This window comes from Columba livia, chromosome 2 (assembly GCF_036013475.1).
Source record: "Columba livia isolate bColLiv1 breed racing homer chromosome 2, bColLiv1.pat.W.v2, whole genome shotgun sequence".
Lineage (NCBI taxonomy): Eukaryota > Metazoa > Chordata > Aves > Columbiformes > Columbidae > Columba > Columba livia.
Genome location: NC_088603.1, coordinates 99,024,847 through 99,045,410, shown reverse-complemented (window position 1 = coordinate 99,045,410; position 20,564 = coordinate 99,024,847). Strand labels below are relative to the sequence as shown.

Here is a 20,564-nt window from a genome sequence, read left to right as displayed (position 1 = left end):
ACAGGGAAAACCTGTAACACTTTGTCCACGTCAACCTTCTCTTTTGTGCAAGAGTTTCTCTAGAAGCCTTCTGAGCGTTTTGGCCCGGTGTAGACACCACAGACTCAGGGTGAAGGCACAGACCAGAGCATAGACAACACTCTTGCAAAAAAATTAAATGATCTGTGTGGATTAGTGTAGATTAAAAAAGACGGTAACTATAGTCTGGGTTCCTGTGCTGCACATTGTGGTTACATACACCTTCTGATAAGCAAGAACATATATGGCATTATCTTTAATGGGTTAAAATAGCCTGCATTCACTATAGATAAAGCATATTGTTGCTCTTTTATCACTCACCTAAGCAAGGTACCCCCATTTTTCTGAAATCCAAACTTCTTATTCAACAGGCAAATCAAATCCTTCTCAACTTTTCTTTGTGTGAATGAGGCACAAAATGTTTATGAAGGGCCAGATACAAAAACTCAGTCCCAAACGGTACATTGACAAAGGACTGTACATTAATAAGGAGTGTGAGAAGAGTGTGTCAGGAATTTACCCATTTTGATGAGATAAGCGCAGAGCTTTCAGAACATCTGGCACCATTTATTTTGATTGGCCTTTAGCAATGATAATCTTTTTGAGGGACTATGTGGAGCTATAAAATGTGGGAAATATTGATGCATAAAAGCCCTTACATGTCTGAAGCAGAGTTATTAACTGTAAAGAGGCAGGTGAAACAGCATTTATTAATTAATATCTATCATATAAATTCAAGTTGAAATATGACTCTACACATTCATAAGGTATGATCACATCTAAGGAAAAAGTGCAAGAAGAGATTGTTTTTAAAAGTCAGTTGATTTCAGTTTAAACGGGAGTTTCTTTTGTGAACACTGTGGAGTTTTTTCATGAGAAATAACATAGAATTCAAACATTGTTTTCAGCAGGAATGGTGAGTGAACTTTTGTACAAACAATGCCAACTTCTTTGTACATAATAAACATGGTTTTTTTTCCTCCATGCACTAGCAGACAGTTTTGGTAATGGGTGTGAAAGAGAATGAATTCAGATGAACCAAGAGCACTGCAACTTTTAATTGACAAAATATGAGCAATTGCAAAACAAAAATCCTGTTAAAGCTTGTTAAATTGGGTAATGCATATCACCAAAATGTAAGTCATTGTGACTTCCTTTAAAGACACATTCAGCTTTGTGAAGTGATTTACTGTCTGATTTAACCATCTAATTTTTAGGTCCCTAAATTAGAATGGATTAATTTCCAAATCTGTATTATGTCCTAATTGCAAACATGCAAACTATAACTAATATTGCAAACAATGTGGCAGATCCTTTCCCCAGGCACTAAGCATGATCAGAATCCAGCAACCACTTTTGGGACCACCTTTGCACGCCTCCCAAACCAGTGCTGGCCCCCAGACCATGTGTTGAGCAATGCTGGCTTCAGTTCTGTGGGGGTTTGGCAGTCTCGGATCAGGGCCAGTTTAGGCAGGTGTTGAACCTTGAGAAGACTTCTTTGAGACCACTAAGAAGCCTCAGCAGCTGTTCTCCCTGTTTCTCTGTGCAGAAGCTTTTAATACGAGGGTCTTACCCTTGGTCAGATTTCACAGCTGTGCCCAGTGCTGGCCGCTGTGCCCTGGTAATCTACACCTCAACCCTCTACCCCTGAGTTGACATCCCAGCTTGAGCATGGACCTGCCTCATCACTACATCCACCAGACTGTATCTGACCCTGACTACTTTGGCAAATGATAGAACAAGAGGAAATGGCCTCAAGTTGTGCCAGGGGAGGTTTAGATTGGATATTAGGAAAAAATTATTCACAGAAAGGGTTGTCAGGCCTTGGAACAGGCTGCCCAAGGAAGTGGTGGAGTCACCATCCCTGGAGGTGTTTAAAAGGCATTTAGACGAGGTTCTTAGGGTTTAGTGCTAGAGTTAGGTTAGGTTATGGTTGGATTCACTGATTCTGAGGGTCTCTTCCAACTGAAATGATTCTATGATTCTATTCTATGATTCTACTGCATCCAAACTCAGGCTGACCTGTTGCTGACCTGACCTGCTTGCTTGACCTCAGGCCTGTCACGTTACTGTGGACTTGTCTGGCAGTCTGGACTCTTGGCCGGAGATGTTATCATCACGAGATCTGCTCTGCTTCCATGTCCAGGCCCTGCAGGACAGCACCCTTGTTGGTCAGGACACTGCCTCTGTGTTTGCCACATTGGGCTCCTGGCTCCTCTTCTTGCTGAAGCCTGTGATACCACATTTTGTTTGCAGATTCAGAGAAACAGGATGAAATGCTCATGGTTAAGGAGTAGAGTATGGAGAATGTGCACAATAAAGCATATTGTCACTACGAAAAATGCCAAGTCTGGTAAAAAAAGGAGGGTAATTCTTGTATGAAAAAGTGTTCAGGTTTTTTAATATCAACTTCAAGTGGGCATTAACTCAATTTTACATGGTGTCTTCTTCATAAGTGATATTTAACATGAAACAGAATTCTGATAGATATGACTATAAATGAGTACCTTGTCGGGGATTGGCTCAAGGAGCACAGACATGAGTCCACCAAGCAACTGTACGAGCAGAGCCCATTTTAGTTGACATAAGTAGGCCTTAGTTAGCTTGTCTATTAGGCCGTGGGAAAGGGGGGAACGGAAAAGTACTAACTAAGGCAGGGTCAGGATATTTTTGAAGAGATAAGAGTCAGAAGAATGTGGGATGCACATAGCTAGCTAAACCCAAGTAGGTGGAGTAAGTAAATGTGCTTAGCCTATTAGATAGAGACAAGTATGCATAATTATGGTATTTGGTATAAATGCACGCTATCTCGGGCAATAAAGTTGAAGTATGCTTTATCACTCATATTGAGTCAGCTGCATTTCTTCCTCCGTCCGCTCGGGTCTGGAACTCTGATGGGATTTCTCCCCGCAGTACCTCATAATTTTTCCTCAGGGTTCTCTTCTCTCAAAAGTTCTTCAGATGTATGGTAGAAGGACTGCAGCTTTAGAAAAAGAAAACACTTTTGATAAATAAGTTCCATATGTATTATAAATTGCTACTAGCTTACACTCTCTATTTCCCAGCTGTGGTCTGGAAATACCAACGTAGGGAGCTTTCCTAATGTTACACAAAATGGAAGACATTCAGGTGAAGAGTGAAAGGGAGGCAGTTTGAAGGAAAATTGAGGGCTCATATAAGGATTTTCCTCTCTGTGTGCAGTGGTAGATCAGATCAGAATGCAGATAAGTCAGCAGCTATAGGTTTACAGCATTCTTATAATCACATTTTCTTCAAGTAATGCAAGCTGGTGTTACCTCTCTATATGTAGTAACTAAAAAAAAAAATTAAAAAAAAAAAAATCCCTGTCTCTGTCAATTATGTTAACAGATAAACAGCATCTCCTACTTCTCTGTGCACTAACACCATGTTCACTGCATTCAACATACCATAGGACGGTTTATACCTAGCCAGTAGCTTCTATTCCAAATTAAAATGACAGGATTTTTCTCTCTTCCTTGCCCCCTCAACCCTCAAAAGTTTTTGATTTATTGTCCTGAATTTCCAATCGAAGCATTTCATTCAAAACTGAGAAGTTAAATAGATATTGAATTAATTATTTGTGTAGGATAACTTGCATCCAGAAATTATGGCAAAAATGCAGAGTACACTGCAGCAGGAGCAAACAGTAACTTTCTAAGAGGAAGCTTTATTAAAGTTGAAAAGTTAGTAAAAAATGTACAATGAACCATTTCTGCTCTGTTCCATCAGTTCATTATTCCTGCAGATTTTACTAATCTGAAAAATATCATTCTTCTTAAATCATAGAAGACCACACTTTCAAAATGGATACTTTACTTATTGGTAGAAAACATGTTTAGTTAGAGCTCTGTCCTGATACATGCCAGTGGAGCTTTCATGTATCAGTGTTTGCCCAGGCAAAACTCATATTTGTTCATGTAAATGTCCAGCTAGGGCACATAAATATTGATTTGTTTGCGTAAGGAAGATATTTTTGCTGGCAAAAATTTTTGAAAGTGTCGCCTAACATCTAGGCCCAGACTATTTAATGGCCCTTAAAAGCAGAATGTTAGCAGGCAATTTTTTTAAAGTTTGTCAAAATATAACAAATTTTAACAAAATCTGTTTAGATATTCAGATTTGACCATCTTGAATCTTGAATACAGCATTTCAGAAAGAGTAAAGTTCTACAGAAGGAAAGAGGTTCTCTGTTTAAAGTAGGAGGCTGTGAAAATGGAGACATATGTTCAGTTCCTGGTACTGCAACTAAGTTTTCTGATACTGGGCACGTATCCTAATCACTCAGTCCCCCAGTGCCCAGCTGGAAAAAGCAGGAACACTGATGCTTATTTTTCCTGTCTTGCTTCATTAATCTTGAAGCTCTTTGGAAACAGGTTTGTCCCTGATTACGTATGGTTAGCATTTGCAGGAATTAGACCCAGATCTCAGCTGGAAGCTCCAGAAATTACAGGGAGGAGGAGTGGACAGGGTGCAATTAAAAGGGTGAAAACTTCAGTACAGCATTTCTAAACACATTTCCCTAAGTGCTCTTTAGAAAAGGGTAGAGGGGAGAAGTTCTAACTTTCTTTTTTTTTTTAAGTTTCAGTTAACAAAAATATTTACTATGTCTTCTGAACACTCAAAAAAAAAATACTGTAACTATATTGTAAGTACATTTCAAGTATTTTTAAAAATTAACTAGTACTTTGGCTATTTTACAAAAATAAGCTAAGCAAGTTAGCCTTGAGAATCACATCAGTAAGACCACATTCTCCAGCTACTCTTCTACTACAGTGGTATTGAAATTGACTTTTTCCACATGAAGCTCTGGAAGGTTTTGCTATATGGGTGAAGTGGATACAGATACTTTTCTCTTTTGCAAAGATTTTCATGTGAAACCAAGAGAACATAGAATGATGTAAGATAGAAATTGTGTTACCTCTCTCAAAGAATGTAGCTATGCCTTTGCCACCAGGACTAAAGATTAATCACTTTCCCAAGTCTTCCACAGCAAAGTAGCAACAGGTGAAACCACAACTTTTCTTCACATTTTCAAGCTTTCATACTTCTAATTCAGCATCTTTTTCATGGTACAAAGGCACAATATTTGTCTTTTAGGTAAAAACGGTCCATGAGAAAAGGAACATCAAACATGCAAATTGTTTTGAATTGTCAGAGAACTGAAAGGCAATTACAACTAGGGCAGCAAAAACGATTGACTTAATGTTGGCTGACCATCAGTCATCAGCTATTTTTTTCCACTATGAAATAAAAGAGCAAAGGGTGTTCCATTTCAAATCAAATGAGATTATTCAGTTTGGGTGGGTATACAGGTTTTTTTTAGTTTTTCACCTAGTTTACTATGAAATGTAACTATCTTCTGACTAAGTTTTTTGAATAAAAATAAAATTTATGTTTCAAAACCATCAATATTAATTTGATAACTTTTCAGTTAAAATAACCTGTGTTCACAAATGTTTTTATTTACTTTGCATACAAAAAAAAAGAAACAAAAAACATTTCGCTCAGCTCCACTTGCCAGCACTAGACATCTCCTTGTTTATGTTACTGGCATAGAAAAGATTCATCAGCCTCCAAAAGCACATGAGATTTGCTTCAAACCATCAATGTAAGTATTTATGGCAAGATTACAGCTGTTTGAATTCAAAGGAAGTCTGACCATACTCTTTGTGAAGCTGATGATACAATTTCAAAGTGACTGAGCCTTATTGAATTTCAGGATATACTAGTGCTAGCAATAAGCTAGACTCACCTATGTGAATCATTGCAAAGCTGCAAGATTCAGACACAAAGATGATTGTTTAGCAAGAATAAGCACTTTCAGGTCACTGTAGGTACATGTCTTTCGCTGCACTTTAGCGACCACCATCTTGTAAAGACCACCAACGAGAGGAGAGTGAAGACCCAAAGTCTACTCAGATATGTTACCTCCTCAGGAGCAAGGAGAAACAGCAACTAGGCAGCTCACATCCATTGCTACACTGGATAGCCAGAGTCCTTCCCTGTGACCAAGGAAACGTTCTGATGGACCTATTGAGATTCAGGAACTTCTTTTCAAGTAGTGGCACTGTCGGGGATTGGCTCAAGGAGCACGGACATGAGTCCACCAAGCAACTGTACGAGCAGAGCCCATTTTAGTTGACATAAGTAGGCCTTAGTTAGCTTGTCTATTAGGCCGTGGGAAAAGGGGGAACGGAAAAGTACTAACTAAGGCAGGGTCAGGTTATTTTTGAAGAGATAAGAGTCAGAAGAATGTGGGATGCGCATAGCTAGCTAAACCCAAGTAGGTGGAGTAAGTAAATGTGCTTAGCCTATTAGATAGAGACAAGTATGCATAATTATGGTATTTGGTATAAATGCACGCTATCTCGGGCAATAAAGTTGAAGTATGCTTTATCACTCATATTGGGTCGGCCGCATTTCTTCCTCCGTCCGCTCGGGTCTGGAACTCTGATGGAATTTTTCTCTCGGCATGGCACCAGTATGGTCATTGCTGGATGCATTTCTGTGCAACCTCCTCTAGGTGAACCTGCTTTAGCAGGTGGGTTGGACTAGGTGATCTCCAGAGGTCCCTTCCAACCCCAACCATTCTGTGACTCTGTGATTCTATGATTCTGTGATTGCTGAGAAATCATTGTGTTAATGTAGATTTTCTCTACAATTCTCTCTTTTTTTTTTTTTTAATTGTTATTGTCAAAAAGAGAAATAGATTTTGTGAAAAGGGTGCAGTTTGCTTTTTGCTCTGCTTACTCAGAAAACACACCCCTGTTCCAATAAATTGATAACCAGCTTCCATGGCTATTTCAGTGCAGAAACAGTGTGTTCATGAAACTACCATTCCACCTGCCACCTATAGCTCTCATTTAAATTTTTTCTGGTGAAAGCCCTGTTTTTCTGTTTCTATTTCTGCAGAAAGTAGCCAATGAAGAGCTGAATTAACCGATTCTCAAGTCAGCAGAGGCTTTTGAAGCAACCATATAATTGTGCTTTTGGAGCAACTGTATCATTCTTTTCCTTCTTTTTGCTCTTTTTCCCCTAAAAGGGCTGAGCTGAAGTAGCACTGGTGTCTGAAACATTAGGAAAACATTGGAAGCTGTATCAGGCCATTGACAGAAAAAATAAAATCTGTATGATAACCCTCATCCCTTATTTCAGAAAGGGCCATATTTTACCTTCTATGGAAAAAACTGTGTCATTTCCAGCCAGAGGTTACACAAAGTTATACAAACCTCCTGGTTCCACATGTGTCTGGGAGAATTTTACACAACTAGGACATACCCAAAATTTATTTGTTATTTTATTGGGCTTTTTTTTCTTAAAGCAGATCCTGTCATACTACCCAGCACTTGCTATTGATTCCAGCCAAGCTCAGACATCCCTTGGGTGGAAATACAGTTACAGAACCAATAAATCAGTTTAGCAGCACCCACAAATCCTTCATATAATGAGAACCTGTGTGTAACCTACTAGGAGCAGCCCCCTGCCCCATTTTTGCTACAGGGCTGTACAAAAGAGCGGAGAAAGAGTGAACAGGCCGTGTCCTGAAAAGTCATTTTCTGATCTGAATAATGCTGATGTAATTCCATTGAACTACAAGTCCCATTTTTGTCTGTGAAAAGATGATCTAAGGTCCACCTGGAACCTTGAATTTATAAACATGGCTTTCTTATGCCTCCCTCCCATTTATCTAATGGATGGCTTTATAGGACTTCAAATACCAAGAAAATCGGTGCTTTATAAGGAGTGGAACCGAATAGAATTTCTTTTCTTATTTTTGTACTGAGCACTGAGGAAACAATACCAGGCCCAGCACTAGCCAGCAGTGTTCAAATAATAAGTTACATTCTGAATCCCATGAATTTCAGGTACTCAACATGTCTGCTAAATGACACATTGCTTGTTTTATCAACGATATAGGGCTTAGCCACAGTAAACAGAATTCTAAGAATCGTTAAGAAAATTCTCACACAAGTGTACTAATAGCACGTGCATGAAAATATAGCACCAGAGAAAATACAGATCAAAAATATTATTTAAATGTAATAGTATTTACATTGCAAATATAACAGTATATGCCTTGCCAGTTACAAGTACTTTTAAGAAATTTTTTTTCTCTCTTTTTCAGTGTGAAATAAATAGACTACTAATTTCAGGTGATACCTTCTGATATCAAAAGAAAGAAAGAAATACTTGTCTGAAAAACAGTTCTGTTTAAAAATATAAATATATATTGCTCGTTACTACCTTAAACCAGGTAAAGCAGGGAGGGTATGAATGGCTCTTTCAAATGGACCATACTGGTTCCTTCTTTCTTTCAGGCACAAACTCATTGGCTTCAGTTGCTTTCATGTAGTTTAATTCTGAGTAGAACTGGATCCACACTCCACTCTCCTCAACAGGTAGATGTCCTCTTAGCCTACAACAAACATTTTTCACCACTTGTCATCCCTTATTCCAAGCCATATGAGTCCTTTTTGTCCAGACCCTTCTCCCTCAGATTAATCTGCAGGCTCATATCACAAAAAGCACTGTGTGTTTACAGTCATCTAACCAGTTTTCTGTAATTCAGAAATCTGAGTCTGTTTTTCACACCTCTTCATGACAAGCATGCTGGAGGAATCACTTTGCAAACCAGCAAATTCAGAGTGAAAACTGCAGTGCAGTTTTAGTCTGCAGGTACTAGTCACACACACGGTAATACATACTGGAAGCTGGATATAATCACTGGTAATACATATTCCTTGGCTGGATATAATCACTGTCATTTTCTTCCATTAACTTTGGATCTAGGCCTACATATAGCAACAGAAATTCTGTATATCACATACCTATGAAGAAGAGTAAACAGGGCTGACACTGGAGCAGGAGGGGTGCTAGAGGTCCTGGACTACTCTAACTACTTAACCCACTGATTTGTATCACAGTCATATTGTTCCTGTTGCTGGTGTTTTATGTGGGACTTCTCAGGCTTCATTCACGCTGTGTCACAGTTCCTTACTGTGGTCAGCCAGACACTTAAAAGCTACACAAAGAGCCTACCAAGAGATGTTTGATCAGTCTTTATTCTAACACCACAGCACTTCAGCCCACTGGAATGCTCAGGAATCACTACTTTTATAGTTATTAATCTTCACTGATCTCCCTTTTCTATATATATATATCAGCTGCTGCTTCTCACTAAAACATGTGACCCAAAACCAGGCGTTCCTCATCCTTACTATATGCGCACGTCATGCATCCATAGACCAAGTTTCAGACATGCAGTATCGCTTCTCCTCAGTGGTTGTTGATGGCTAAACATATCCATCAGAGAAAAAGACAATCATGGTCCTGCATTGCATCTTAAGTTCAGTCATCCACAAGGCAGTAATAAAAACAAATGTTTTTAGGTATTACACTATCTGATTTGTCAATGATATCAGATTATTACTAAGCAAGCCTGCTTGGCATCCTCTCATAGTTTTACATATATTTGGGATTTCTTACCACTTCAAGTACAGCTTTCAACCATTCTTTTATATCATGTTTTCTGTCTGCTTCATAGTAAATTGATCATCAGGATATATCAGCGCAAATCAAAAGTCAGCAAAGGCCATTTATACCACCAAAAGAATTTTGCAATTATCCTTGCACTTTTTTCATTCCCGTTTTAAAAATGAAAGAATTTTACCTTGTGAAATAATAGAATCATAGAATAGTTTAGGTTGGAAAAGACCCTTAGGATTATCAAGTCCAATCATAAACCTAGCACTGCCAAGTCCACCACTAAACCATGGCCCTAAGCACCACATCTACACATCTTTTAAACACCTCCAGGGATGATGACTTCCTTGGGCAACCTGTTTTAGTGTTTCATAACCCTTTTAGTGAAGAAATTTTTCCTAATATCCAATCTAAATCTGGGAATCCAAATTCTTCATCGTGACCACAGTACTGTCTTGAGGTATACCATCAAATATATTATCGTAAAATCCTATATTCTTATGTTCCCATCTTTCTCAAGCAGCTAACATACTGAAAATATTTGAGCCACAATAGACCTATTTTTTCTATAATGCCTTCATATTTTCTCAGTAAATCCTCTTTGTAACTGTTAAGCATATCCAAATCTGTAAAAGTTAGATGGGAGCTTGTGAGGTAAGAAGTTCTTGTAGTATTCTTCTATTTTGTTCATCTGAAAAACTAGGGATTTGAATGTCATTTTGCATTTTGTTTGTTTGTTTGAGTATGTTTTGTTGGCTTTTTTTTTTTTTTTTGTGGTTTGGTTTGTTTTGTTTTCAAAATTCTGGACATAAGAAATAAATCTGTAGACCTTTGACTTAACTTATACCTTCCTATGTTTTAACAGTTCATCAGAAACTTTGTTGTTCCTTTATGTTCTGGTTGCTTCCTTATAGTCTTTTAAAAAAATGATGCTTTCACAAGTGGTTCAGCTACCTAGAAAATATCTCTGCATCTTTGTCTTTATCCACTTTACCACCATGATACTCTTTAAAGCAGCCCAACCACTCTTAATATGACTACATGCCTTATAACAGAGCTACAGTATCAACACCCTCTGTACACTTCAGTCAAAGGTTTTCTAAAGTCAGCTCTTGGTGATCAACTTCACTGCATGATTCTCTTTGGATTCTCCACTTTAGCTGTGCCTCATGTCTTATTTTAATTTTTTAGAGGAGAAGTTTTCTCTCTTGCACAATAGTGGCCTGAATCACAGGTAGCTTCCCTTAGTCTGAACATCAGCCTGTTGTCTTAAGCCAGTTTGTGGTTGATCTAGTAGACAAGAACTCCATCTCTGAATGTTAATGTATTGCAAATGCCATCATGAATACAATGAGGTGGTCTTTAGATCTGCAAAATTATTAATCTGATTCCATTGTAAGCAGCTGTGTCACAGGTACAGTTCCTTCTTCTGCTGCTGCTTTAATCCCTTAGTGTGAAGATCATTTTAATGTCAACATTGGGAGCTGTTATAGGTTCCTTCAAGTTCTCTCTAGACGTGATTTGCTGTTTCTTCAGTGGGAGCACACATGCTGGTATCAGGTTTGCTCACAGATATTGTTCCAAAGACAGTAACTGCACCAGCAGACTTTCATACTCAAAGGCTGCATTCCTTTTCCATTTTGCTGAAGTTAGGATGTGCTTTCAAGATGATTACTCCACCATATTTGGCTGGGTTTTCTGCCTTTGATGAGATGCAGATGTTCCACAGCCTCAGCTCTTAGAGTCTGTTTTCCATACCTGGGTAATTTACCTTTATTTTTATGTTTATCTGTCATATTTATGTGGCTTTATATCAAAAGGAGAAGAGCATTCAGCCTTTACCCAAAGGCCAAGCTAGAAGACCAGATCCTGACTCTGGCCCGTGCCCTCCAGCCTGTCCTGTTCAGGAGGTTCTGCTTACACCAGAACATGTTTGGCGTAGCTCCCGGGGCCATGGGAACACACAGGAGCTGCCACCACCATGAGAGGAGGCTAATTTAGAGTAACAAATAGATCCAAGGAAGACCAAAGCAGCTCACAAACAAACAGCAGACAGAGACTCTAAATTTATCAAGCAACACATTTTGTCCACTCTTTGCCCATTCATCTCTAATGACTCTGTTTGCAAGCATAATTATTTTTTTCTGCAGTGGTTGCTTGAGAGTACATTTTTATGACTGCATCATGGAGTAACATTCTAACACACCCAGAATAAAACTTGTTTGTTTGTTTGAATAATTAAATTCCAGATGAAAGATTTGGCTACTCCAAAGAGGGCACAGAAGATCCTTTCCAATATTCATCAAAAAGTGTTATAAACTAGATTTTTTCCTAAATCACAACATGCATAAAATCATTCTTAATATATTTTTCAATGATAAAATGAACTTAGAAATAAACTTAAGACACCTATGAAGGACAACTTCCTGTAGGAGAAAATAATCAGGACAGTTGACTCCTTTGAAAAGCAAAACCATATTCATTTACCATTTTTATTTATGTCCTCTAAATTACTCTTAAGCCAGCCACTATTCCAAAACCCAAAATAATCCTTTGATAGATGTGCTGCAAACCATTCTTAAAAATAATAAATTGTACAATTATAATTGAATAGTTATGGGAGCTAGTAAGAATAGCTCAGAAAGCCTGAAAAACATATAACTTTTAACCTTAAAAAATGGGAAATTGGATACATCTGAAAGAAAGCTGAAGTTTTAAGAGGCCAGTGAAGAGTCATAAGTAGCAAATGAGTGATGACCTACTTAGTTTACTTTGGCTGTAGAAAAAAAGCTTCTCAACATCTTCTACACTCATACAATTTTTTTATTAATAAAATACTAAATTACTCAGAAATAACAGAGAAATATTTTTAGACAGTTCTGTGGTCACACTGTTAGAATTTGATGCACAATTAAAACTTCTTATGATTTGTTCCAGACCATACACACAAAAATCCTGTGGTCTTACTGAATTTGTGGGAGCTATGGATGTTCACAGCCTCTGAATATTGTTCCTCCTATTATTTTCTGATATAATGATTTTAAACATGAGAATCAATGCCAGGATTTTTATTGTGGAATAAAATGAAAAGAAAATTAACCGGCATTGTATGCAGCCAACTACCGACTTTTACACTGCACTTAAAGGATTAGATTCCCCTAGGATACTGCCACGTTTGGTCGTGCAAGCCAATAGAGACCAAGCTCTTTCTGAAAACTGGTGTATGTTTTGAAAACCAGGGCTTTTGTGAATTTCTTCTAGGTTTTCACTATATCATCCTGGGATATCTAGAAGAATGTTCTTCCCTCCTAGGCCTCAGCTACCCTTGGGTGGCATTGCTGTTCACCTTCAACAAAGCCATCAACCCATGAGCTTAAATAAATAGGAATTTACTGAGAGTCAACCCAATGCTAAAAACTCACTCTTAGCTCACAACAACTAGCATTTGTAGCACATGCAGTGCAGGGAAATGCATACATTTAGAGACGGGGTTTTTTTGACTGTAGATATTTGAGACAACAAGAAAACACACGTATCAGATGCTAGTCTTTTGACTTGAAGATGTACTCATGCTGCAATGATGAGAGAAGAGTATTACCCTCAGGACACTGTCCGCACCATCCTTGAAGTAGAGGCAACAGTCCAGTGGTCATAAAAATGGCCAAGATGTGTCAAGAGTATTTTTCCAACTACATGATGACCTCTACTTTTTCTTCTACATGCTTCTCATTACAAAGCAATTAACAAAGGAAAGGCAACATTAGAAAGTGGTTAGAAAAGAACTTAAGAATTAAACAGCACTTAGGCACATTGCAAGAAGCTATCAATTCACCAAGAAAACAACTGACAGGATTAAGTAAAGAAGCAGGAATACCTTTAAATCACAGCACTCCAAAAGTGTTAAAAATGAAACTCACTTCATAAATACACAATTGGACTCAAAAGCAAAATTGTATGTGCAATGATACAGTTATGTGCCAAGATTATGTTACTGGATGATAAGCCTCCACTAGTATTTGAACACTCCATCATGTATTTCACATGTTATTGCAGATTCTGGGTTCATGGTTGTTTGTGTGTCCACTCACTTGCCTGTTGTTCAGCCCTACAGACTCTGACAATAACAGATATCTAAGCCAAGAAAAAATCTTTAAAGACAGGTAGAAAGCTAAAAAGCAAGACATGAGTGGCAAATTCAAATTGCCCTCCAAAACAGTGTTTAGGTGCTAAAATTTAGGTCTACCACAAGGCATCGTTTTATGTCATGAATCTTTCTTCATGTGGCAGTAACACAAAACCTGTCAGAACACTGTACGGTTTTAACACAAGCCACATAGAAATCTGGAAAAGTAAGAACAAGCAGAATTTCGGAAAGGAAAGGAAAGGAAAGGAAAGGAAAGGAAAGGAAAGGAAAGGAAAGGAAAGGAAAGGAAAGGAAAGGAAAGGAAAGGAAAGGAAAGGAAAGGAAAGGAAAGGAAAGGAAAGGAAAGGAAAGGAAAGGAAAGGAAAGGAAAGGAAAGGAAAGGAAAGGAAAGGGGAAAAGGAAAAAAAGGAAGACAAAGAAAAATCAGTTTCTCAAAAATACCTCCAGAAAGACAAGAATGGGCAAAAATTCTGTATATAACAAAAGATAGAGAGCAGTGAAACACAGCATTAGAAGAGACAAAAGAATGCGTATAGTACTTATAAACATGCTGACGTGGTTTCTGATCGAGAAATAGTAAAACATTATCAGCTTAATAAGCTCTCAGCAGGCAAGTTTAGGGCCAGCCTAGGATAAGCAAAGAAAGACTTCTCAAATAGATAAGAAAGAAAGAATGTGATGAGTGAACAGTTTCAAGAGCTGCTAAACAAATCCACAGGAAAGAAAAAAAAAATAACAGGAAGAAAAAATTAACACATCACATCTCAAAGCAGCAAAAGAGTCAGGAAAAAGATTAAAGATAAAAACATTACAGCTGAAGAGAGTTGTAACAGAGGACCAAAGCACTCATGATACGTCAGAAGCTGCAGTGTTAGGACATTGGAAAAAATGTGGAAATCCACCACATGTACACATTCCTTAAAAGAAAGTGCTTTAGAAAAACGCTGATATTGAATTGGTTGTATTTCTAGTAAGTGCTAAGTTTTGCCAGAGTTCAACTATTTGTTGTCTTTTAAATTATCCATTAAAATTAAAAAAAAAAAAAAAAAAGTCAAATTTCAAAGAAAATCCTGAAAGGGGAGCCAGTTGATGGAACACAAAACCAGATCTAAACTAAAGCGTTTCTCCCTAAACCAGCACTGAAAGGGAGTTTATGGGCTTCACAGCAAGGGACATGCCAGAAGCAACACAGGACACCAAGGTGTAACAGAGCTATCTTTGTGCCCCTGGCAAGGTAATGGCAGCACAGAGAATTTCAATTCTGTTTTCTGCATGCTAGAACTTTCACCTGGTGTGCAAATGAAACCTGCATGACTTTTTGTGTCATAGTAGCATTTCTCTGGGAAAAAAATAAATGAGCCTTCCTAACTTCTGCATCTGTGATAATGGTACAAAAATGTATCAGTGAAAAAAATATTGGATTTGAAGGGTGGTGTATTCCTGGAGGTTGAAATTAAATTCTTGACAATGGGTAGGAGTGGGATCAACCTTATTCTTAAAAAGGAGATTCAGCTTTAGCTCAGTGTGTCACTTTTACTTCTTTTCAGATGCAAAGGTCCAATACTAAGTTGCTCTGATGGATGGCATTTTTTACAAATAGAATATTCATTTAGTTATCTTCCTATATTGTGCACTTTACATATGAGATTTTGCAATTTTACCTCTTCTTATCAGAATGCACATGTCCAATAGGTTGTCCACTTTACATTGTACTGAAATTTTGCATACTAATGAAGCACTGTGTGTATGAGTTAGCAAAATGGGCGAGAGTACAGTGTTTGGGCACATACTTGATTTTACATCCATGAGTGACATCATCAAAGTCAACTGGTTTCCTTACTTATTAAAAGTTACTGTGTCCAGAGTACCTTTTTGAAATGGAGTCGTAAAGAGAGCTGTACTTGATGAACAAAGATGGTACAAGGTGCAGGTAGAATTCTCATTCTCTGTGGAATATATGATTCTGTACGTCAGGTGAGCAAAAAAAAAAAAAATCAGGTTAAGTTTCTGGGGTTTTTTTTCATTAAATCATTTCAGCTTTCTTTTCTATTTGCTTGCTTTATCACATTAGATCTTTAAACTGTAAATTGTTTTAAATTTTTATATTGCTTGCAAACTTCTGTTCATGCTAAAGTTTATCAAAACAAAATTTTGCAAAACTTTATGCCAATGTTATTTTATATCTGCATTGCAGAAGTTAATGGTGATCCTCAATAAACACATTTTTCTAGGAAGGAAATGGCCACATGGCATTTCAGGATGTGACCTAAAGAACAAGACAATATTAGTTCTCATGGTAAATGGGTGTGGTTGAGGTAAGAAAAAAGAGTCAGTTACTACACACAATACAGTATAAATTCCTGAATATACAGCTTTATGAAAATGTTTATGTTGTCCTATAAAACACCAAAAATCCGCATTAAGAGGATAATAAATTTGCAAAGTAAGATTTTTAGAAGTAATGTCAGAATTCAAGTTGCTGTGTAACTGTAACCAAGTTCCATTGTGCTTTCATATAACACTGAATAAGCGAACAAATTAATTCTGTACCAGTTTTTCTTCAGGATTTCTTCCTCAGTTCAAAAGTCAACCAGCGGGTATTCAGTCAGTCAGTGAGGAAATCTACAACATTTTGAAATTATTTTCCCATAAGCTCACTAATGGTATTCATCACTGCAGCTTCTGAGTGAAAGTTACTGTTTGAAAATGTCAACTAATTTATCTTTGCAATATTCCTGTGAAGAGACAGGCTTGATTATCCCAAATTTACAGTGGGACATCAGAAACAAAGGGCAATTAAAAACAAAAACATTCAGTAAGTATAGATGTCCATTTTGAGGTGCCTTGTTCTTGGATTTTTAAGAGCACTTGGTGATGTATATGTAGCATTTTATGTATCCAACATCAGGATACAACATGGGATTCCATCCCATCCACAGACAAGAGGGTGAAGGAGTAGCAGAACAACTTTTAAGTGCTTATGCATTGAACACTTGGTTTAGAGAATTCTCGTGTGTCTACAATGAACAGAATTCAATTATCTGAAGATCATCCAGCTCTTTTAGAGCAACATTTGTTTTCCACCCTCCTGCAGTCGCCTTGCGCATCTTCCAATTTCTACAACAAATGAAGGAAGCCTACAGAGAACAGATTCCTTGGCTGTGCAGCCTTCTCTACTATGACAGCACAGTCCATCATGAGGAAGGGGAAGGGGAAGAGGAACAAAGAATGGGCACGGCATATAATTGGAGACTCTTTCATAATTTACAATGACGAAGGAGAAAAGCACTTTTTTTTTTTTTTTTTTTTTAATAGGTTGATTTGGCTTAGAATTCTGCTGTTTTAGAGGTCTGACACTTGGAACAATACAATACGTTTACTTACCTTTGTAGGACAAGCTTATGTTGTTAAATTAGGATTTAATGATAGTGATTTGTTAATACCATGTTTATTGTATTAACACATTTCAGAAATGTATCAGCAGACGTAAGATATGGTCTTGTCATAACCTGTAAAATACACGATGCAGAGCACCTCTGATACTGTATAGGAGAATCAGGACTAGTTTACTTCCTTCTATTTACCACTAAATTCTTAAAAGAAACTTTAGGTTCCTCTAACTCTTAGTAATGACCCAGGGAGTGGCTGCTGCCTTCTGGAAGGAAGGAAACTGCTAGAATACATCCCATCAGAAAGGTTTATCTTTGATACTGCAATATAATCTAATAATATTTAAAAACATTTAAGAGCCATTCTTGGATTGTACAAAAATCATACAACTTCATATATAAAAAATGTGATCTGGGATGATAAGAGAGGATTTCAAAAACATTTTTCTTTTTCTCCTTTTCTTTTCTTTTCTTTTCTTTTCTTTTCTTTTCTTTTCTTTTCTTTTCTTTTCTTTTCTTTTCTTTTCTTTTCTTTTCTTTTCTTTTCTTTTCTTTTCTTTTCTTTTCGTCTCTTTTCTTTTCTTTTCGTCTCTTTTCGTCTCTTTTCGTCTCTTTTCGTCTCTTTTCTTTTCTTTTCGTCTCTTTTCTTTTCTTTTCGTCTCTTTTCTTTTCGTCTCTTTTCTTTTCTTTTCGTCTCTTTTCTTTTCTTTTCGTCTCTTTTCGTCTCTTCCCCTCCCCTCCCCTCCCCTCCCCTCCCCTCCCCTCCCCTCCCCCTCTCCCTCCCCCTCCCTCTCCCCTCACCTCTGGGGACGAGTGTTTCCTGAAGCCACATGTAACACTCATTCCAGCAGAAACCACTGTTCTCATTGGGAACAGGGCTACAGAAACCACACTGCAAGAGGGTAAGAAGTCACACACAGGTATGTTGTTAGGGCTGAGTGCACCAGTCTAACAACTAGAGAGGAAAAGAATTTACCTGGATACTATAGCTACTTCTTCCTATCCCCAACTGAAGATAGTTTCTAGCACTTTTTTACTTGTTAATTTTACATACACTAGTAGCAACTATATGCTTACAAGAGTGTTAAGTTCTTGCAGAAAGTGACTTTGCTCCACCCTAAACCAGGGCTGCCCTGTTTTAGATATTCTCTTTCTCTCTCCTTCCCTGTTCCCTCCAAGTTCACAGACTTGCTCTAGTTTTGTGGTGAGCTTCTCCATGCTGAATCTCCCTTATCATTTCCCACCTGCATTTTTCAGCCTTTTACTACCTTTGACAGACAGGAGGCCCAGCTATCCGATTACATTAATGAGCAGAATGCACAGTAGAATCAGGAGTAAACCCCTTGATTTTAATTCATTTCTCTCATCATATGTCAACATTGTTGTTTCTTCATGGTTCGCTCCTGAGCACCTTCTTCTTAAGATCCAATTCAAGTCTGTAGCTTAGAATTAAGATTTCTTCATTGTTCACCATCTCACTTCCTCAAACTGTATAACTGCTCTCCACAAAACCATTGCTAATGGCAGCTTTTCATACTATTAGGCTCAGGCTGTGAGTTCTAGAAGGAGATAAGAAAGCAGCTTCTCTCCAAGACAACAGGCAAAGGGGCTGCTTCAGCCAAGTCCTCTCTATTGCTCATGTTGGTCAGAGTTGCTAAGGGCACAGAGAAAATGAGCGCCAGAGGATCAAAGATAGCAAGACCAAGTGAGAAATTGCTTATGTTTCGCCTTCTGCCTCATGAACATCTATGTTTTCTGCTTTCTGATTACTTAGAAATGTCTACAGTTCAGACCGCAAAGGTATAATAGGAAGAAAAGTCAAATGGCAATGCCAAATAAGCAGAAAATTCATACTACCTTGAAGAAATAAGGTTAAGTTTGTGGACTGATGTTAGAGAAGCATCTTTTAACTGGTAAACAGGAACAATCTGATAGAGTCATCTTTGAGAGACCACAAACATGGAGGTCCTAGATGTTATTCTCACATATTCACTTTAAAGGGTAGAACTGCACTTTAATGAACCAAATTTAAATGTTTGTTACACAACAGATGTTTGTATATTTAAAATTTCCCCATGGGTAAGAGAACTATGTGGTTTTAAATACCAGGATGAGTTGATCCAGGATATTTTATTACTCTGATCTACCCTGGTGGTCTCTAGAAGACAATTCCATTTTTGACTTATTTTCTTCTTTCTCAGTCTTCCCACAAGCATTATGTCTCACTGTTACTGGACACATTTCTGGCTTTTGATGCCCTACTTTTATCTCTACAGTTGTATCCAGATATTTCTTTGGTGTTCTGGCTCTGCCTATTTACAAGTTTCCACATGAGCATGAGTTTTCTACAGCTCCACAGCAGTTCATATAGTTTCCTATCATTGACAAAAACTAGCTTATTGCTAGCACTGGTATATCCTGAAATTCAATAAGGCTCAGTCACTTTGAAATTGTATCATCAGCTTCACAAAGAGTGTGGTCAGACTTCCTTTGAATTCAAACAGCTGTAATCTTGCCATAAATACTTACATTGATGGTTTGAAGCAAATCTCATGTGCTTTTGGAGGCTGATGAATCTTTTCTATGCCAGTAACATAAACAAGGAGATGTCTAGTGCTGGCAAGTGGAGTTGAGCGAAATGTTTTTTGTTTCTTTTTTTTTGTATGCAAAGTAAATAAAAACATTTGTGAACACAGGAACTGAAAAGTTATCAAAAACTTCAGCCTCAGCCAAATTAGTGACATTGGTTCAGAAGAAATATGGAGGTGAAAGCAGTAAATGAAGCAACAAACTCTTTATTACTTGTCTCTGTCAGAAATAAAATGCCCTTGCTTTGGTGCTACACATGTCACTGAACTCATGACAGAGCAGGATCTAGTTAAGGTCAGTTTTATTAATGTAGTTCTTAAAGCCCAACCAGGAAGACCACCTAGGTCAGTTGCAGGCTGGGTCATGAAGACCTACAGATCCAGCATACTTCTTGATCTGGAAAAAAGTAGGACATCAGACTGTAGCTAAGATGTTCAGTCTCCTGTCAGTCCCAGTCAGAGAAACAGCCATGGTCAGAAGTGACAAGAAAATGCTTCCAGAATTGTAATTTACCTCTGCCACCGAAGTATCACAGAATCACAGAATGTTAGGGATTAGAAGGTACCTTGAAAGATCATCTAGTCCAATCTCCCCACCGGAGCAGGAACACCTAGATGAGGTTACACAGGAATGTGTTCAGGTGGGTTTTGAATGTCTCCAGGATAGGAGACTCCACCACCCCCCCAGGCAGCCTGTTCCAGTGTTGTCATCCACACTGTGAAGCAGTTTCTTGACATATTGAAGTGGAACCTCCTGTGTTCCAGTTTGCACCCACTGACCCTTGTTTTATCATTGGTTGTCACCGAGAAGAGCCTGGCTCCATCCTCGTGACACTCACCCTTTATGTATTTATAAACATCGATGAGGAAAGAAAGCAGCCCTGCATTTCTGTCGCAGATCCTCTCATCTGTAATAGCTGA

At 38.0% G+C, this 20,564-nt stretch overlaps 1 long non-coding RNA gene across 1 annotated transcript; it reads right to left on the bottom strand.

Annotated features, from left to right (window-relative positions):
• Positions 1-264: 264 nt before the first annotated feature.
• Positions 265-19,710, bottom strand: LOC135578583 (uncharacterized). The gene is made up of 4 exons (XR_010470389.1): positions 17,857-19,710; positions 17,051-17,175; positions 15,535-15,629; positions 265-3,001 (listed from the first exon to the last, which is right to left on the bottom strand). It is a non-coding gene; the product is annotated as an uncharacterized LOC135578583 (long non-coding RNA).
• Between the last annotated feature and the right edge of the window lie 854 nt (positions 19,711-20,564).